Below are 14,821 nucleotides of genomic sequence, written 5' to 3'. Positions count from 1 at the left end.
CTGCCACTCTTCTGACCTGGAAAAGAACAATGGGGAAGTAGGATTTCAACCACCACCACCCATCGGCAAAACAAAGGACAGGAGAAACCACAGAAAATAGCTTCCGCAGAGCCTCTCTAGGGAGAGACTGTGTTACACCACTGAATCTGTTCTAGGAGTTTGTAAAGATGCTCACATGGGTGCATTACAGATAAGGCTACGTTTATGTCATGGAAATCACTGAATCCGTGACTTCGAGACCTCCGTGAAATTCTCTGCTTCAGCCCCAGGAACTGTGGGACTCAAGCTGGCAGGCAGCGGGGCCCTGGCAGGGTTCCACTAACAGGTGACAGTCTCCTGAAGGGGCTCCCCCTCAGGGTTCCAGGGATGGGAGACAGCCTCGCATGGGGGGGGGAATAGAGGGGGACTCCTCAAGGAGTGGCTGGGGTCTCCCTTTTTCTCTTTGGGAAATATGGGTACCCCACAGCTCCTAGCTGCCCTGGGCGGGGGGGAGGGGGGCACATCTGCCAGCCACCACGGTGACAGAGGAAATCACAGAACAGCAAGAGTCACTAACAGGTCACGTCTTCCGTGAATTTTTGTTTGTTGACTGTGACCTGTCTGTGACTTTTACTAAAAGTAACCGAAACAAAGTCTTAGCCTTAATTATAGATGCAGAGTAGAAGCGCACACATGCTTCACAGAGAAGGACTCAGACGTAGAGGACAAAGTCTTCATACACTTATCTGAATAGCTCTTCCTGATACAGACTAAGCATCTCTGGGGTCCTCCAGGCGCTGCTTGGCCAACCCTCCCACGTGCACACCCACACCCAGTCTTTGGCAGAAAATTCTCAATGCTCCTCAAAACAGGACATGGTCCAGTTTTCTTTTATTCTGAGGAACAGGCTAAAGTGACTGAAAGCGGATGAGATCAAGGAGGCATGAGATGCTATGGAGAAAGTGACAAACTGGCTTTAAACTACCAGAGCCTGGTGGGAGAGATGGGTAGCTCATTTTAGGATCCCTAAAGGAAAAACTCTAGACTTACACTACCAGAAATGCCATTCTCAGTCTTCAGAGGTAAACCAAAGAATGACACAGACTATCAGGTGGGGTTTTCTGCTGCCATCTGCTGGTAGAAGACACTAACTATTTGTGTAGGCTGGTAACTGGACAAAACTGTAGCAATTGAAATAATGGCACTGTTATCAGTTGATAAACCCCATCACCACTATCCGTACTTTATGAAGCAAGCCATATCACAGTTTTTTTCTAGAGCCAATAAGAGATGGTATCTGTACTATGAAGAAAGCAGTGAACTAGAATTATGCAGAAGTTGAACTCAGGAGCAATTTTATCTACTGGTAGAACAGTTTTTCATCTTGATTTTCTATGAATCTTTAAACTGTTTGAGAACACACAATGAAATCCCAAATTGACACTTCATTCATCTAGCTGGAGCTTTCAGGTATGTATCACGGTACTGTGCACTACACTTTCCCTGGCAGTGAACATACAGAATGCAAATACGTATTATTCCCCCGTCCATGGCACACCCACACCAACACTGCAAACAGGCAAGTGAAGGAATCCCGGGAACTCGTTGTCTTTCACAGACTTTGTTCTTAACACCTGGCAAATGCCCTCAGATCATGCTTTACTCTCTACAAGAGATTAGATTCCTTTATAAGGCAGAGGATTTTGGCTTGGATTAGTTTCTCACCCTGATGAAGTTTCTCACATCTGAATGTGAGAAATGTGCAAGATGGCACCCAACTGACTATTCCAGCACAAAAGAGAATCTGGACTATGAACTCAAAGGAAGATTCCAGAAGCCATTCCAGCATAAACAACAGATTTTCATCTTAGAGAAACAAGAGGGATACAGTGGTAATTTTTACTGAATCAACTAAAGAAGAGATCTGGTTAGCTCAACAGAAGTTGGTTCAATACAAGATTGCCTCACCCATACAGCCTCTCTAATATCCTGGGACCAACGACGCTACAACACCATGACAAAGAGATTTCCATCTTGCTTTTTGTGACAGTCCATGGCTATTTCAGTTGCAGGAGGGAGAGGAAATGTCGAAGACAAAGTGGCAGGGAAGCAAACCAAATTACCTGAGAGCAATGGCACTCAACCTTTCCAGACTACTGTACCCCTTTCAGGAGTCTGATTTGTCTTGCGTACCCTCAAGTTGCACCTCACTTAATTCCTTGCTTACAAAATCAGACATAAAAATACAAAAAAAAAGTGTCACAGCACACTAGTACTGAAAAATTGTTCACTGTCATTTTTGTCATATTTATAGAATAAATCAATTGGAATATAAGTATTGTATTTACATTTCAGCATATAGTGCTGTATAAACAAGTCATTGTCTGTAGGAAATTTTAGTTTGTACTGACTTTGCTAGTGCTTTTTATGTAGCCTGTTGTAAAACTAGGCAAATATCTAGATGAGTTGGTGTACCCCCTGGAAGACCTCTGTGTACCTCAAGGGGTACATGTACCCTAGCTGAGAACCACTGCCTTAGAGTCTAAGTTAGGTGACTATACACAGTGGGGCAAGGAGGTGGTGGTGGGCTGGTGCTTTTTTTTTTTTTTTTTTAAAAACCACAAGTCTGAAACACCTTGCTTTGAGGAGTTCAAACTTGTCATAGGAGAAGTTTATGACGTTTAGACACATTTAATTAAGCTGACACAGAAGTTAAACAGGGCCTGTAAGAGTATAAATTAGAACAGCTCTTCTGCACAGGAACCACCCAAGACACTCTAGGTCTCTAGATGCTTTGAAAGTCACATGTGCTATGTGTCTACTCCCATCATGCACCAGTACAAACAGATGCTCCCCCCACACCTCAAAACCCCATCACCAGAATGAACAGAAGATGGCACACTGCAAGTTTGTATTTTACATACTAGACAATAACGGGGTTATCACACCACCTAACAACTCCTGTCCTTCCCACTCCCAGTTCCCCAAACTCCCAACTTCAAATACGTATATTTTAATAGGAGCTCGGAGCCCAAAGTTGTCCTGTAGGTAAAAAGGGTTCCTTTTTGATGTAAGAGTTAATTGCCCACTGTGAGGATGGAAAAGTGATCTATATTACAGACATGAAGTATGCATTCTTATGCAGGGCAGAAGGAACACAGCTGAGAACTTGCTATACAAAGACCCTATCTGCCAGTCATTTGAAAAGTGGTACATTTCAGTCCCTAGGATTCTACTTTACTACTGTAGACAAACTGCAGTAACGGCAGCAGCTACAGAAAGAGGAAGGAAACAGTTAAAGTATATCCAAACAACTAGTCACCTTTATCATCTGCATAAGAAATACAGAGGCAAAACGAAGAATGAACTTCACAAAGTCTAAAGCACATATTGAATCTCAGCACTAGAGACTCTGCTAACTCCCAGCTAGGAAAACAAGCCTTAGCTACAGGGCAGTGTGCAAATACACGGCTGCAAAGCCCATGACTGTAGACAAATAAGCATGATTGAGTGTTGAAAGAAGTGTTTTCAGATCAGTAGAGCAAGGATGTTGCTCAATACAAATTTACAGCACCAGCAGTGAGAGTCAATGCTCTAGGAAAATAGAGCAGTTTTTCCTTACTGGCACAGTCAACCACACCCAGACCCACTACACCAGGCAGAACACCCCAGTTTAAGAAACTGAACCCAACATCAAATAAAGAAAGTTAATAGTTCTCTTTGCAACATGCAAGAGTTAATGTTGCACACAGGGCATAATTAATAACCTACTGAGGAGGACTCTGACATTAACTGCTGGCACTACTGAGGAAAATAGCCCTTACTGTGACGATTATCTTTTTAACAAAGACAGCATTGTGTCATTTTCTGTAGACAGGACCTAAAATTAACCAGCCCCTAGGCTGCCAGTTGTCAATATTTAATATAAATATTCTTGTGTTTAAGGTCTTGTCTACATTACAAAAAGAACAAGAGTACTTGTGGCACCTTAGAGACTAACACATTTCTTAGAGCATAAGCTTTCGTGGGCTACAACCCACTTCATCGGCTGCATAGAATGAAACATATAGTAAGAAGTCATATATATACAGTCATATAGAATGGAACATACAGTAAGAAGTCACATATATATACAGAGAAGGTGGAAGTTGCCATACAAACTGTAAGAGGCTAATTAATTAAGATGAGCTATTGTCAGCATTACATTACAAGTTGCTTCATTTCACCTTGCACCGATGCAACTGATTAAAGCAAATTGCAATAATGTAGTGCATCTATTTTAGCTAGAGAGGCACACAGTGTAAGAAGGCCCTGCACAGTATTCCCTGATAGCAATGCAGGACCCGTGGATTTTTGCAATTACCCAACCTTGGCTGCTTTCAGAGCCTGCATGCAGCTAACAGGAAAGTGGCTTGTCAGGTGATAAGCCATGCACAAGCTGTCAAAACTCTCACCAAAAGGTAGGCAGGAGAATTTTGGGACTGCATAGGGAGGACTAATTGCACCATTGTCATTGCGCCATTAGCATTTGCTATCTACACAATCACTGCAAAAAAGCCCCCAGTGACACTGCACTGAGTAATGCATGTCACAGTAATCAGTTTTGCTCAGAGGAAGGCCAAACAACTGCAAGCGCCTGTGTGTGCATGTGTGGTGTTTTACAGGTTGCTAGGGGTTGCAACAATATTGGCAATATGCTTTAGTGCAGAAGAACTTTCAGAGAACTTCTCCTTCCAAACCCCATCCAAATTGGTCCATAACAATTTAGCTAGTCCTGTTCCCTCCTCCGCAACATGACTCGTCATGCTGGGAACTAAAACATTGGTGTCCACATCAGAAAATTACTGCTCAAGGCAAAAAACTAAGAAACCAGGATTTTATTCTCCATAACCAGCTGTTTCACCCAGAGGGAAAACTCTTCCAATTACTTCACAAGAAAAAAAAACACTTAGAGTGGACAAGTTTTTAACATCCTGAGGAGTAATGGCAAGCAGATACATAGACAGATCGTATCTCAAACAAATTTAAAGGAGACAAACCTGCCCTCCCCTGCAGTAGAATGACATGTGCACATATACCCAGAAAATGACGGAGCTTTGAAAAAAAAAAAAACGTAATGGATGGCATTCTGAATTTGACTGCCATGTACCATCGAAACAACTTCATGAGTAAAGGCCAGACTCAGTGCAGTGCCAACTCCTTCCATCTTACCACTTTTCTTTTCCTGAAGGGCAGTGATCAAAAAGCCAAAGATGAATCACTCTAAAAAAGGTAAAAACAGACTTTCACCCAGAACAAGACATTCATTAATATCCTAATAAGGGTTTGTTTCAAGAACCTATAAGCATGGACAAGTTCCACCAAGTGGCATGAATAAGAAATTGATATGAGTTTGTAGTGCCAGGCTGGAAACAATTCGATAGGCAACAAAGATCAAAGAACCCTACAGTTTTACACTGAATGAACACGGTCTTTCACTGCACGAATAGTAAAGAAAATGAGCAAAAAAGATGAAAAAAAAAGTTACACTACATCCTCATTTGTAGGACTTTAGTTACAAGGGAAGTATAAACCTACTTATAACCAGACTAATCACCACCACAATTCCAATACGGTCCATTCAAAGGATACTAACAAAAGGATTAAACCTGTCCAAAAAATGGAGAAGAAATACACAGAAATATGGCAGACAAGCTATTCTGTCCCTGTACTTCCACCAACACAGGAGAAGATTGAACTGGGATTTATATTTCACTCCCTTTAGGCTAACAATCTTTGGGAGGATGATACACAGTTTGTACCACGATTTTGTAGCCTCTGTGAGCAGCTTACAGTATATTAAAGGAACACCATCATAAACAAAAAAATGGAATCACATTGAAGCTCCCCTACCCTTCTTACTTAACCAAGATGAGATTAAAGAGTTATTTCTCTCTATTTCTGCTTCTTTACTCTGCCTATTTGACAGAAATGTATAGTCAGCATCCACTACTCTGTGTGTGGGTCTTTCACACTGCAATAAGGGAGAAAAATTCATAGAACAGTGTGATTGTAAAACCACAAAGACTGGTAGGGCACTTTAACAGGTGTAGTACCTAAAACTACTTTTAATTTTTTATACCTACTAGACTTCAAGTTGGCAGTATCCCTCTACTTACTTCTAGACTCATAGGTGTACTTTCCAGTCATGGCCCATGCCTAAGGACATCATGATTTGCAAAGCCTCCTGCTGTCCCAATTGCAGCAAAAAGCTGAAGAAGCTACTCTAGTGTACTGAATATGTTGAGATCATTGATGTACTGGAACTTCCGAGGACTATCAAAAACCCTTATGAAAAATACCAGGAATGTGCAGTGGTGACTTAAGTTGAATTAAAAAAAAAAAAAAAGGAAATTCCAAGAACAACAACCCAAAGAAATTCTGCGTGCAAGGGACAGAACGCAAAGTGCCCTCCCCAAGTACTTCTCAGCCTCTCCTTGTTTGTGTTGGGATGGATATGTTCAGATGGCACAAGAATTTAGAGGGGAACTCTGCTTAGTTATTTTTTATAATAGTTGTCTTTAAAAGTGTCATTTAATGTTCTGTATTTATGTATTACACTTGCGCCAAGGTCAAAGGACAGCAGACGCACTGGGAGGGGGGGGAAATACGATGAGAACACTGGCTCCAGTCGAGTAAACACTGTCCTGTCCTCTAGAAGAGTGGTCTCCAAAGTGGGGTGTGCAAGACGACCCCTGGGAGTGCGTGGCAGGAGAAGCACTGGCAGCACGCCGGTGGCAGTCCTTCCATCATTTTTTCCCTGGGGGTGCGCGATCAAAAAAGTTTGGAGACCACTGCTCTAGAACAGTGCCTCTCAACCTTTCCAGACTACTGTACCCCTTTCAGGAGTCTGGTTTGTCTTGTGTAACCCCAAGTTTCACCTCACTTAAAAATTACTTGCTTACAAAATCAGACATAAAAATACAAAAAAGAAGTGTCTCAGCACACTATTACTGAAAAATTGCTCACTTTCTCATTTTTACCATAAAATTATAAAATAAATCAATTGGAATATAAATATTGTACTTACTTTTCAGTGTAGTGTTTATAGAGCCATATAAACAAGCCATTGTATGAAATTTTAGTTTGTACTGACTTCGCTAGTGCTTTTTATGTAGTCTGTTGTAAAACTAGGAAAATATCTAGCTAAGTTGATGTACCCCATGGAAGACCTCTACGTACCCCTGGTTGAGAACCATGGCTCTAGAAGTTATGAATGTGTGGACAAAGACTTTCGCTGGCGAGGCCACTTTGTTTCCAGCTGCAGCATAGCTTACTGCACTTAAAATAATAATAATAGATAGTGCTATCATAGTTTATACCCTTTTTACCACTAAAACAATGCCTCTTTTATGACCACCATCATTTAACCATATTTCTCCAGGGTGTTCTCTCCATTCACTTTTATTACTAGTAACATCTATGACCACTATAGTTTAAAGATTAGCAAAAAAGTAAACTGAATGTTCCTCAGAGAGCACTATGAATAGCCAATTTTCCTGGAGGGACAGTTTTTGCTATTTGTGTGGGGTTTTCCACATATCAACTGGGGTGGGGTGGGGGGGTGAAGAAGAGCGACATTTTAAAAAGTTGGAAAGTAATTATCAAGTCACAAATATTGGCAAGAGGACTCAGAGGCAGGTGTATCTAATACTACTTTTAACTCATTTTGAAACCATCTACATTTCAAAGTTGACTGTGCCTTTAAAGTTACTTCCTCTGTTACCACTTGTCAAATTCAAGTACTAGAAGGTTCATAAGAAGGGCCAAACTGGGTCAGACCAATGGTCCAGCTAGCCCATATCCTGTCATCTGACAGTGGCCAGTGCTAGCTGCTTCAGAGGGAACGAACAGAAGAGGGCAATTATAAAGGGATCAATCCCATCATCCGGTCCTAGCTTCTAGCTGTTAGGGACACCTGGAGCATGGGGTTGCGTCCCTGATGGACCTATCCTCAAACAAAGGCTTTCCAAACAAGGTGAGTCAAATCAGACTAATGCCCTTGTGGTGAGGTTTTGTATTGTCTAGTTACTCTGGACAGCTGAAGAGGAGAGTCCTATGTTGGAAAAGCAGTATGCTCAGCTCCAAGGATGAGGGAACCTTGGTCACTCAGCCTATAATGCCAAAGTGAGCCCTGAAAGATGACTGGCTAGAGGAATGGTGTCATAAATATAAAGGGAAGAGTAAACCCCTTTGAAATCCCTCCTGACCAGGGGAAAGCTCCTCTCACCTGTAAAGGGTTAAGAAGCTAAAGGTAACCTCGCTGGCACCTGACCAAAATGACCAATGAGGAGACAAGATACTTTCAAAAGCTGGGAGGAGGGAGAGAAACAAAGGGTCTGTGTGTCTGTCTATATGCTGGTTTCTGCCAGGGATAGACCAGGAATGGAAGTGAGCTGTAGCTCACGAAAGCTCATGCTCAAATAAATTGGTTAGTCTCTAAGGTGCCACAAGTACTCCTTTTCTTTTTGCGAATACAGACTAACACGGCTGTTACTCTGAAACTTAGAACTTTTAGTAAGTAATCTAGCTAGGTATGTGTTAGATTATGATTTCTTTAAATGGCTGAGAAAAGAATTGTGCTGAATAGAATAACTATTTCTGTCTGTGTATCTTTTTTGTAACTTAAGTTTTTGCCTAGAGGGGTTCTCTATGTTTTTGAATCTAATTACCCTGTAAGATATCTACCATCCTGATTTTACAGGGGGGATTTCTTTATTTCTATTTACTTCTATTTTTATTAAAAGTCTTCTTGTAAGAAAACTGAATGCTTTTTCATTGTTCTCAGATCCAAGGGTTTGGGTCTGTGGTCACCTATGCAAATTGGTGAGGCTTTTTATCCAACATTTCCCAGGGAAGGAGGGGTGCAAGTGTTGGGAGGATTGTTCATTGTTCTTAAGATCCAAGGGTCTGGGTCTGTAGTCACCTAGGCAAACTGGTGAGGCTTTTTACCAAACCTTGTCCAGGAAATGGGGTGCAAGGTTTTGGGAAGCACTTTGGGGGGAAAGACGCGTCCAAACAGCTCTTCCCCAGTAACCAGTATTAGTTTGGTGGTGGTAGCGGCCAATCCAAGGACAACGGGTGGAATATTTTGTACCTTGGGGAAGTTTTGACCTAAGCCGGTAAAGATAAGCTTAGGAGGTTTTTCATGCAGGTCCCCACATCTGTACCCTAGAGTTCAGAGTGGGGGAGGAACCTTGACATGGTTACTGCAATTTGAGGCCTTGTTTTTGTTTGAGAGTGTTGGGGACACTGGGGCATGGCCACTAGGTAACTCGATGGGGTGGAAGACCACGAGTGTCGATGAAGCCCCCTCGCACTAGGCCCAGGTGTCCTTGGCCCCCCCCGCCCGCCTGGAGGCACTCGCAGCAGCTCTGCGTACTAGGCCCAAGTGTCCTTGGCCCCCCCGCCTGGAGGCACACACAGCAGTTATGCTGAGAATCTGCAACAATATGTTGCAGAGTCAGACTGCCTGAAACTAAGCAAAGCCAAACGGGAGATATGGAAGAACAATGCTGAATAAAGCAGCTTTATGTATAGTTTAACAAATGATACAGAGAACCAGGGAACTAGCTGGGAACTGGATTGGCTGGCTATATGGATACTTGGGGCAGCTTGCTATTGGATAAGTATGCTGGGAAAAAGGATGTATAAAAGCCTGTGTAACTTCCTGCTTTGTGTAGAGGATTTGAGATTCAAATCTCCCTGTACCTTTTTGAAGCTTCAAATAAACTTTTCTGCTTCTCCACCCCGTTGTGATTATTGGGTGTAGCACACTGGGTAACGAACCAACTTCAGCTGTTGTTTAGCCTCTTGGCACTGGGTGCCGGCAACAGCTTTTGGCGTCCCTGGGTGGGCGACGAGGCTGCAATTTAGCCTTGCCCGGACCCCTCCTGGAGGTCGAGGATTGCGGTGAGAACCGACGCCCAGCACGCACTGGTGAGTTCATCGGTGGCCTCGGAGGAGACGCGATTTGATCGACCCCGGAGGGCACAACTGTGCAATGCATTCATATAGTGGAGAAGCAGTTGTGGACGGCGGTGAAGAACCGGTCCCTTAGACATGGGGGAGGAGCAGCTGCAGGCCACGATGAAGAACCGGTCCCTTGGATAAGGTAGGAACCTTTTAAAATCCGGATTGTATGCTCTGTTGGAACCTGGGGACGCCCAGAGTTACCGTGTAGGTATGGGACAGGGACAGAGCTCAGGGGTTAGGGCATGGTGTACGCCCCTAGAGTGCATTCTAGCAAACTGGAAGGTATTTGGTGCGGATCCAATGACTAAGAGCCAATTAAAACGATTCTGTACAGGTGACTGGCCTCAATATCAACTAGAGGACCAGGAGTGGTGGCCACCAGGAGGGTCAATTAATTACAACACGATCCTCCAATTAGTTTTGTTTTGTCAGTGAATGGGTAAATGGAATGAATATTTGTACGCACAACCGTTTATGGCTTTAAAAAATAAAACAGAGCTGTAATTCTGCAAAGTTGTAATTTGACTCCGACTGGTTCGGTAGTAGCTAATGTTAGTCCCCAGACCCCCACCCCCACTGTAATGGCAGAGCTGGTGTCCCCTTCGGCCCCCACACCCCCACCGTATAAGGGTAGGATGCCTCGGGTTACAGAGATTGCCCCCTCGGTGGGACTCTATCCTTTGCTTACCGAGACGGTTGTGGATTGCCCAGGGGCAGACGGACGTCAGGCTACCACTATGCAAGTTTACACCCATGTGCCATTCAATCCAATAGACTTAGCAGCTTTTAAAACACAGGCTGGGGAATTCTCAACGAACGCAAGCAGGTTTATTTCAGTCTTTGAGGGGTGCCTCAGTAGTCACAAGCCGACGACTGTAATATCCTCCTGAGAACCCTGTTGTCTGAGGTGGAGAGGAATCAGGTTACAGCTAAGGCAAGGGGAGCGTCAGCGTTCAAGCAAAAAAAAAAAAAGAAAGGAATCTGTCAAGTTCCTCTCCAAATAATTGTAAGCGGCTCAGGGCATTTCTGGGTATGGCAGGCTTTTGCAGGATATGGATCCCAGAGTTTGGACTGTGGGCTAAACCCCTGTACGACTGTGTAAAAGGAGCGGATCATGACCCCTTCTATTGGACCCCAGAGGCTGATAGGGCATTTAAAATCCTGAAAAGAAAATTGATGGAAGCCCCAGCTCTGGACCTGCCGGATCTCTCTAAGCCATTTCAGTTGTATGTACATGAACGAAGGGGGGTGGCCCTCGGAGTGCTCACACAGCTGTTAGGAGCATGGAGACAACCCGTGGCTTATTTTTCTAAGCAATTGGATCAGGTTGCAAAGGGTTGGCCGGCATGTTTACGGGCGGTTGCAGCTACTGCCCTAGTGCTTGAGGAAGCGGAGAAGCTAACATTGGGAGGGGTTATGCAAATCTATACTCCCCATACGGTCGGAGCCTTACTGGATGCAAAGGGAGGGCTTTGGCTCACCCAGGCTCCGATTGCTCGGTACCAGGCTAAGCTGTTAGAGAACTCTGAAGTCACCCTACAGCCTTGCCCCTCCCTTAACCCAGCCACTCTCTTGTCAGAAACAGAGGAACAGAAACATGACTGTTCAGAGATCATAGATGTCCAGTACTTCAGCCGTCCGGATTTAAAGGATGTACCCCTCCCAAATACAGATTATGAGTGGTACACTGATGGTAGCAGTACCGTAATAGATGGGCAAAGGAGGGCGGCTTATGCTGTTGTGACGCTCCATGACACTGTGGAAGCTGAAGGTTTGCTGCTGGGACCTCTGCCCAGCTTGCCGAACTAATAGCCCTGACCCGTGCGCTTGAACTGTCAAAAGGAAAGCGGGTCAACATTTTTACTGATTCAAAGTATGCTTTTGGTGTGCTGCATGCTCATGCTGGCCTATGGAAGCAAAGGGGAATGCTGACAGCCCAAGGCTCCCCAGTCAAGTATGGGCCCCAAATCCTCCGGCTCCTAGAAGCTGTACAACTCCCCTCGGAAGTGGCGGTGGTACATTGTAAAGCCCATCAAAGGGAGGATCAAGATGTGGCCAGAGGTAACGCCCGGGCAGATAGAGAGGCTAAGCATGCTGCCACCCTGCCATCCCCTCAGACTGAGAACGCCCATATGCATGCCCTTATCCCATCAGTAGGGGAGCTTCCAACCCCTCAGTACTCTGGGGAGGAGAGACAGCTAACTGACAAACTCAGTCTCAGGGAAAAGAAGGGATGGCTCCATTCCCCAGAAGGGAAGGTCCTCTTACCAAAGGGCCTAATCCAGCCAATGCTGCAGAAACTACATCAAACCACTCATGCTGGCAGGGAAGCACTTATCCAACTAATGGGAAAATATTTTATCACTTCTGGACTCCGACCCCTGGCTGCCCAGGTACAAGCGGACTGCTTAGTCTGCCAAAAGAATAACCCCCGACCGGGACATCCTGTGCCATCAGCTGCCCTAGAACCCACTCCGGACCCTGGACAAGCGTGGCAAATAGACTTTACTGAGTTTCCCCGGACCCAAGAGTTCAAATATCTCCTTGTCATAGTGGATCGGTTCAGCGGATGGCCAGAAGCCTTCCCATGCCGTAACTGCACTGCCAGAACAGTGGCCCTCAAGTTTGTTAAGGAGATCATTCCTCGCTTTGGACTCCCCCTGTGGATGGAATTTGACAACGGGGGACACTTCACATCAAAAATCATTCAAAGCATCTCACATGCCTTACAGGTCCCCTGGAAACTCCATACGCCCTGGAGACCGCAAGCCAGTGGTGTAGTGGAGCATACCAATCAGACCCTTAAACGGCATCTCTCAAAAGTGTGCCAAGAAGCCTCACTGCGATGGCCTGATGCTTTGCCCCTCGTCCTACTCCGTATCCGCGTTCTCTTAAAGGGTAGATTAGGGCTCAGTCCCTTTGAAATTATGTTTGGAAGGGCATGGCCTATGAATGGCACCCCGGTTCTGTCAGGGGAATGGGAGTTGGGTAATGTTTTTTTGTCACAGTATATGTGTTCCCTGTCTGCTGTTCTCTTGTCTCTTCACAGGTATACCAAGGATTCCCAGCCTCTCCCCTTGGACTCTCCCGTCCACTCCTTACAGCCCAGTGACTCTGTGCTTCTTCGCACCTGGAAAGACGAGCCTCTCCAGGAAAAGTGGAAAGGACCCTATACCGTCCTGCTGATCTCCCATTCAGCGGCAAAGATCGAGGGACACAAGAACTGAATCCATCACTCTCGTCTGAAGGCAGTACCCGCCCCCTCGTCAGCAGAACAGTGGACCGTCCAACCTGCTGACTCCTCATCTAGTGACGATCTCGGGCTAAAGCTACTGTTTAAAAGACACAAATAGTGGGCACCTTAATGCTAAAATGGGCCCACCCAGGTACTGGAGACCCTGGGTTGGAAAGACTCTGGTGATAATTAATTGGGTAACACTGTTACTCTCTGTATTGGTATTTCCAAATTGTGCATATTGGGAGCATAACTCCTTTGTTTCGCTTGCGCACCATGTTGCTAATTTAACAAACCAGACTGATTGCTGGGTATGTGCTCCAATTCCACTGTCCCCCCAAAACGGGAATGCCTCTTGACATGCTGCCCTTGACCCTAGCAGAATTAGCCACCACCAAAGAGCAGGAAAGAACAGACTCGCCATTCTGGAATAAGACCTCTTTACAGCAAGCCACCTATCAGGACCAGGAGTATTCAGTTGCAGTACTCACTGAGGGAGTGTTATGTTTTACCTGAAACCAATCTGATCACTATGGGCGTCCTGTGGGAAAAAGCTCCTGTGTTATTACACAGTGGGCTGATGGGTACTGGATAAAGACCAAAAGGGGAGGCAAAAGTGTGGGTGTAATGGTTCCTCCCCTTTTAGGGAAACTCTTACAAATACTCTTACCACAAAAGAAAGGTTTGGAAATATAACTTGCCGTTCAGTTAATATCTCCAATGTAGCAAGCCAATGGTGGGTTTGTAGTGGTCCCTATGGCGAGTGTAATTTGAACGGCACAATTAGAAACGCCCCCACTTGTACCCAATCAAAAAAATAAGATGCCCCCTTAGGGGCATATAAATTGTTTAAAAAAGCAGCCAAAGCAGCCTTAAATATCCCAGGAATCCCCTTAAGAAACAGTCGTTACTGGGCCCTACAGGGTCACTATTTTGTATGTGGCCGAAAGGCTTACAAGGTGCTGCCAGCCAACTGGGCAGGTAGCTGTTATATAGCTCATAGAGTTCCTCATCTTTCCATAACTGCCACACTGCCCAAAGGAAAGATTAGAAATGCCCGAGACACCTCTGTTGAGTCACGAGAAAAGACCCTGCAGCGACTGACTATGGCATTGGAATATGAAGAATCCCCTCACAACCAAGAAGCTTGTAGGGTGCTCTGTACTGGGAATAGCGCCACTGTTTACCGGGCCAGCCATGGCATGCATAGGCTGCTATACTATAAGGCTGCAGATGGTATTTGAGAAGGTGGCCTTAGAGTTAGAGGACTCGGTTAGTGATTTAGAGTCAGCAGTAAAAACATTAAATAAAGAGGTGCAGCAGCTCAGGACGTTTTCCCTCCAAAACAGGCTGGCTTTGGACTATCTCTTGGCATCCTAAGGAGGGGTTTGTGCCTCGTCGGGCCCCGATGTTGTGTATATGTAAATGATAGCAGTTATGAGATCTATGAAAAGGTGGTACAGGCTGAGGCCCATGCCCGAGCCGGAGCACAGGTTGCCTATACTGCCCCAGAGAACGATTGGTTGCAAACCTTGTTTTCAGGCTGGGGTTTGTCGTCTTGGCTTGGTGGTTTATTTAGCCTGCTATTGAAAA

General features: G+C 44.9%; 1 protein-coding gene across 2 annotated transcripts in view; it reads right to left on the bottom strand.

Moving 5' to 3' along the window:
* The window catches only part of RNF216 (ring finger protein 216), a 118,958-nt gene that overhangs the window by 91,882 nt on the left and 12,255 nt on the right, over nt 1-14,821 (bottom strand). The gene's annotated exons all lie outside the window — the stretch shown is intronic.

This window comes from Lepidochelys olivacea, assembly GCF_965140295.1.
Source record: "Lepidochelys olivacea isolate rLepOli2 genome assembly, chromosome: 10".
Lineage (NCBI taxonomy): Eukaryota > Metazoa > Chordata > Testudines > Cheloniidae > Lepidochelys > Lepidochelys olivacea.
This window is presented reverse-complemented; position numbering and strand designations above follow the sequence as displayed.